Source organism: Hyperolius riggenbachi, chromosome 10 (genome assembly GCF_040937935.1).
Source record: "Hyperolius riggenbachi isolate aHypRig1 chromosome 10, aHypRig1.pri, whole genome shotgun sequence".
NCBI classification, from domain to species: Eukaryota; Metazoa; Chordata; class Amphibia; order Anura; family Hyperoliidae; genus Hyperolius; species Hyperolius riggenbachi.
This window is the reverse complement of record NC_090655.1, coordinates 193,603,067-193,610,176: the sequence shown is the minus strand read 5'-3', so window position 1 is coordinate 193,610,176 and position 7,110 is coordinate 193,603,067.

Here is a 7,110-nt window from a genome sequence, read left to right as displayed (position 1 = left end):
AAAGCAGAATAGGGGATCCAAACATCCTGGGCTCAAGAACTGCAAAAATGTCAATCAAAAAGAAAACAGGAAGTGAGGATGAGGACATCATGATAAACTTTTTAAAAAAGCTGATGTAAATACATTGCTTTACTATAATATCATAACATTTGGTTAATATTACAGCATTGGTGTCAGTGTTTTTGTTAGCTGCATATAGCTGATAAGATAAAGCCACAAAAGCCCCCCCCCCCCCCCTTCTTTCCCAGCATTTCCAACATCCACATCTCTTACTATTACCATCACCTTCCAGTGAGACATACAGTAGCAATTTTAGTTTCTGTTATTAATGTCATTATCTAAATGTGAAAAGTACGTGGTTGTGTGCATGTATGTCTGTGCTTTAACCACACTTGCTTTATTTACATACAGATAAATTAATAACATCATAATACAGCCCCATTAAAATAAACTGAAATGAAAGTTATTAGGGAAAACGGATTTACTGCTGAATATAAAGGATTGTGCAATTATTTGTAGTGAGAAATATGCCTGCTACCAGTAAGAACATGCTGCAATGTTAGTATAGCAAACACTCAGTTTATCTAAAAGATATGAGATCCCCAGAGACTTCCATTTTCTGGCAATGAGGGATCTAGCTACTATCAAGATAAATCTGAAGATCTTTTTACATTTCCACCATCCTCTAGATTGTAAGCCTTTGGGCAGGGTCCTCCTCCTTTTGTGTCCTACCTGATCATGCACCTCCATTACTGTGCACCCATGCTATGCATTTGAGTGAACCTAACTTGCCTAATCTCCATGCTCCATCCAGTGACTGACTAAGCATTACCTTGTACTCATATTGTGCTGCTTGATCTGGTTTTCTTGTATTCCTGCATTCATATTGCTGTATGTCACCCCTAAATATTGTCTGTAACTTAAACTAATGCAGAGCGCTGTGTAATATGTTGGCGGCTTGGCGCTTTATAAATGCAATAAATAAATAATGTGTAAGTAATCCCCTCATTCATTCTCACACCTCCAACATCCGAGGAACTTGCACTGAATCTGTGGATGCTTACTGGATTCCTGTCATTCATATTTCCTGTCCTGAGCCTTTATTGAGGGGAGAATTTTTCTGAAAAAGGATCATTTTTGTGTGCAAAGATCAGGGCTTTGTCTTATCCCTCTTCATCTAGTTATTTCCTAAGATTAATATTCCATTTGTCTATGATTCTCTGAAAGCAGGGATCACTTTCATGACCAATCAATGATGAATAAAGCTGCGTGATAACATGTTGTGGGGGTTCCTTAGAGATGCACAGACCTTAAAAATCTGACAGCTTTCTATGAATAAGGTGGGCTGGTCTCAGGGTTCCAACAAATTGAGTAAATTGTCATTAGAGGAACCAATTAGGCAATGGAACATCCTCTGAGGCTCTCCATACCAAGGGTGAGAGAGTGGAGTCTCCTCTTATGAAATGCCTGATCTGGGGCCAGGCCATTTTGTCCCACCCCAGAAACTTTTCTGTGCATGGCAATAGGGATGGCAGTCAGAACCGTTTGCTTGGCAAACAGTTCCACGGCAGACATCGGATTTTTGCCAGCTCACCTCAGCGGTCTAAGGAGTAACACAGATGTGGCCAATTCGACCTGATCACCCTCACCCTCCCACCCATAAAAGGTCATCTCCCGTCAGCCATTTTACAGTTTATCTTAGTCAGTGTAGGGAGAGGAGCTGCTGCTGCTATTTCTAATACCGGGACAATTTTAGAGACAGGCTGTATTTCATATATTGCACTGTGTAGGTGCTCTGGTGCTCCTGGTGCACTGGCTAGGGACCTCCAAAAGTTATTTTCAGAACTCTTGTGACTAGATAGGCTGTATATCGTTCTGCTGCTGTTTAGTTGCTTCTTGTGACGATTGTGGAACTTTCTCCGTGAGCAGCGCACAACGCGTGCGCTGATACGGCAGAAATCCTCCACAAGCGTATAATTGCATGCACCCAGCAAAAGGTGCTACGCACCCGTAGAGGTAAATTCCTGTCGGCAGATGGCGCTGGGGAGTGCAGAGGAACCAATCCTCTGTACCTCCACAAATGCCAGACAGGAATTGTACGAAGCGCAGAACGCAATCGCAAGAGAAGCGATTGCGAATGAGAACGAGCAAAGGGACAGATTGTATGAGTGTGCGCCAATCTAGTCGCCACCCCGCGACCGCGCACACACAACAGCAGATACGAAACAGAAACGCAACCGCAAGAACGGCGATTGCCAGAAGTGACACAAGGCAGATCAGAACAGAATACGAGGATAGCAAAGGCACAGCAAACCATACAATGAGGAGATACGGAAAATAACAAACGCTAGCTAACCACGAACACCGCACTCATTCGCAACAGTGCGCACGGTTATGCGCGGTCTCCAAGTGATAAGCACAATAGAGACAAGCACGCCTAACTAACAATCGACAGACAAACATGAAACAGAGGACGTGAACGCTTGCTTAACGGTTACCTCACCGAGCCTCCAGCAAGCGTCCGTAGCAGACAAGACAGACACACGAAAACAGGGACAAGCGAGAGATAGGATCCACAGCACTAGCGAAAGTGACTAGCGCGATCCAGGAAGACAGAACAGAAGGATCCACAGCACTAGCGCGAAGCGAGTGCGATCCAGGCAGACAGAACAGAGTAGCAGACCAGAAGGATCCACAGCACTAGCGCACGGCGAGTGCGATCCAGGAAGGCAGAACAGAAGGATCCACAGCACTAGCGGAAAGTGGCTAGCGCGATCCAAGGAGACAGAATAGAAGGATTCACAGCGCTAGCGCAAGATGCTAGTGCGATCCAAGTGAGACAGATCAGAAGAGATAGCTGGTAGCAACCGCTGCACCAGTTATACTCCAAGAACAGAGATCAGAACGATTTCCTGTCGACCACCATTGGGACAGGACAATCACAACAGACAAACAAAATAGATAAACAACCCTAACTGCACTAGGAATCTGCCTAGCACAGTTTCCAGGAATTACTCTAAACTGATCTTCAAACAAAGAGCCTGGCTGACACTCTCCAGAGTGTTTCACAGGAAGACTCCTTATGATCAGCCAAGCATTGTGGGAAAGACATAGTACTTATAGTACACGCCTCCAATGAATGTGGCCAGGCAATTTGCATGACAACGTATGCAAATTCCTCTGCAAGCACAAGCTGCAAAACTGACAGAAGCTCTTCTTTCCAGAGTCCTGCAGCATGCAAACCTACACAATGGTCAAAAAGCTGCCTGCCTGCACAGGCAGCCGAGCAGATCATCACACTTCTTAAGGGTCCTACACACTGGTCAATTTTAGCCAACGGTCGATCAATTCGATTTAGATCGATTTGATCTATCTGACATTGCATTGGATCTGATGGTGCAATAATGCATAACTCGATTTTCAATAGATTTCCAATAGATTTAATTGTGAAATCTATTGGAAATCTGTTCCTAGTGTGTGGCACACATCAGATAGATTCCTGTCAGATTCGACCTGACAGGCATCTGACAGAAATCTATCTGATGGTCGAATCTGCTGCAAATCTATCAGTGTATGGCCACCTTTAGTTCTTAAGAGGTGTGCTCCTTGTAGTGCACCAGCTAGGGACACTCCAAATAGTCTTTTTGAGGACTTAAGGGGCCCATACACTCAGCCGATTTTGGCCGATTGCAAATCGATTGACCAATCGATCGATTTGCAGCCGATTTCGATCGATTTCAAATTGATCTGACATGTTGGAAAAATTTGGCTTATCTCTGGAGATGGCTTATCAATATGCATTGGACCTAATGGAATTCTGATGGCAACAAAATGCCATCAGATCGATTTTCAATAGATTTCATACTGAAATCTATTGGAAATCTGTTCCTAGTAAAAAATGTTTTTAAACACATCAGATAGATCAGAAAATCTACTGATGATCTATCTGCTGCTAATCTAACGAGTGTATGGCCACCTTTATCCTGATCACAAAAGTCATTGTTTTTATTAACATTGACCCTGCTGTGTGTTGTACTGACATTTTTGCCTTGTGTTGTGTGTTGTAGCAGCACAACACCAGTGTACAATTATACAGTGTAGTGTTTCGCTGGCTGCATTACCGCTTTAGCCTGCTGTCAATGCATAAATGTTTGATTAGTCACTGACTGATTGGTCACTGACCCCACACAGCGTCACCCGTGTCACTTTACATCGTATCAGACAGTCATTTTACGGTAAAAAAAATTGTCAAAGTTCATTTACAACATACTGCATATATCTGCTGTGACCGATTGTCGCTGATTGTTTCTTACTGTGCTGTGCATTACAATGCGTCTTACAGCCATTAATTTATAGCATACTGCAAATATTCGCTTTCACTGATTGTTGATTATTAGTATACATTGCACACCTTACTTTGCTGTGCATTACTTCTTTGTGTCATAACAGCCATTTTGCGGTAAAAATAAAATTCAAAGTTAATTTACAGTGTACCACAAATATTCGCTGAACGGGTCCAGGGGTAGTATCTGGGTTCCAGATCTCTACAATTATTACAGGGCACAAATGGCCCCAATACATGCTGAACATGATGTCCCTCTATGGACTCAGTTAGAAGATGACCTTCTGGCCCCAGTTACTTTCAGGGCCTGCCTTTGGACTCAGGGCTACTGCCTGGCTAAATTTTAAAAAATGTCCCCCATTTCTTCCACAATTGTCACCAGTATTTGATAACCCTTCTTTTCCTCCAGGAGTGGGAAGTGGAACGTTCCACTGGTGGAAGTCTGGTGGTTTTTCGCTTATGAAACACTTCCTAATCAATTATATCATTCCTACCAGGGATCACTTTTTTCCAGCTGACCTCATTTCCACCTTCGGAATGAGCAAAGTCAGGATCGGCAGGTCTGGATGTGGAAGAGAGCATGTAGCATGACTAGCATGATGTTGTGGAAGGATTACATCGGGGTCCTGGAGGTCGTAGCTTGCCGAGCCGACCACCCAGAGGATTACAAGCTGAGCCAGCCAGTGCCCACCATATGGGGTAGGGCCAGTTGTTAAAAACTCTATGCAGATGTCTTTTTTATGGAATATGTAAGTGCACAACTATTTAAAGTTATTAAACATTGTATGGTTTTACACTATATGAGGCTCTTTTTTTGAGGCTATTATTACAAGAGAATCTGGTGTGAGATATAAAGAGGATCCCTTAAAAGAGGTCTATTGTTGCTGTTGCTGACTGTGCCAGTAGGTTGTGGAACAGCCTCGTGTTCCAGGGTGTATGCTGACCTACATATAGTTCTTTGGATCCGGTGAGCCCATTTACATCGGGTGTGGTGGTGGATCATCTACAGCATTATATGAAGATCATAACAAGATACTGATGAAAAATACATGTGGGATATTATCTTGAATATTTGAGATTGGGACATTTATAGTTGTGTGACGCTGCCTTCTAACATTGAATTAGTTAACCACTTAAGGAGCACAGTCTTTTCGCCCCTTAAAGGGATACTGTAGGGGGGTCGGGGGAAAATGAGTTGAAGTTACCCGGGGCTTCTAATGGTCCCCCGCAGACATCCTGTGCCCGCGCAGCCACTCACCGATGCTCCGGCCCCGCCTCCAGTTCACTTCTGGAATTTCTGACTTTAAAGTCAGAAAACCACTGCGCCTGCATTGCCGTGTCCTCGCTCCCGCTGATGGCACCAGGAGCATACTGCGGAGACCAAAGACCATACTGGACTTGTGCAATACACTCCTGGTGACATCAGCGGGAGCAAGGACATGGCAATGCAGGTGCAGTGGTTTTCTGACTTTAAAGTCAGAAATTCCAGAAGTGAACTGGAGGCGGGGCCAGAGCATCGGTGAGTGGCTGCGCAGGCACAGGATGTCTGCGGGGGACCATTAGAAGCCCCGGGTAACTTCAACTCATTTTCCCCCGACCCCCTACAGTATCCCTTTAAGGACCAGAGCCTTTTTCTCCATTCAGACCACTGCAGCTTTCACTGTTTATTGCTCGGTCATACAACCTACCACCTAAATGAATTTTACCTCCTTTTCTTGTCACGAATACAGCTTTTTTTTGGTGCTAATTGATTGCTGCTGCGAGTTTTAGTTTTTATTATATTCATCAAAAAAGACATGAATTTTGTCAAAAAAATGATTTTTTTTTACTTTCTGTGCTGACATTTTTCAAATAAAATAAAATTTCTGTATACATTTTTGTCCAAATTTATTGTGCTACATGTCTTTGATAAAAAAAAAAATCCATTCAGTGTATATTTATTGGTTTGGGTAAAAGTTATAGCGTTTACAAACTATGGTGCCAAAAGTGAATTTTCCCATTTTGAAGCATCTCTGACTTTTCTGACCACCTGTCATGTTTTATGAGGTGCTAAAATTCCAGGATAGTATAAATACCCCCCAAATGACCCCATTTTGGAAAGAAAACATCCCAAAGTATTCACTGAAAAGCATGGTGAGTTCATAGAAGATTTTATTTTTTGTCACAAGTTAGCGGAAAATGACACTTTGAGACAAAAAAAAACAAAGTTTCAATTTCTTCTAACTTGCGACAAAAAAAAATGAAATCTGCCACGGACTCACTATGCTCCTCTCTGAATACCTTGAAGTGTCTACTTTCCAAAATGGGGTCATTTGTGGGGTGTGTTTACTGTCCTGGCATTTTGGGGGGTGCTAAATTGTAAGCACCCCTGTAAAGCCTAAAGGTGCTCATTGGACTTCGGGCCCCTTAGCGCTGCAAAAAAGTGCCACACATGTGGTACTGCCAGACTCAGGAGTTGGAGTATAATGTGTTTTGGGGTGTATTTTTACACATACCCATGCTGGGTGGGAGAAATATCTCTGTAAATGACAATTTTTTTTTTAAACACAATTGTCCATTTACAGAGATATTTCTCCCACTCAGCATGGGTATGTGTAAAAATACACACCAAAACACATTATACTACTTCTCCTGAGTACGGCGATACCACATGTGTGGCACTTTTTTGCACCCTAACTGCGCTAAGGGGCCCAAAGTCCAATAAGTACCTTTAGGATTTCACAGGTCATTTTGCAACATTTGGTTTCAAGACTACTTCTCATAGTTTA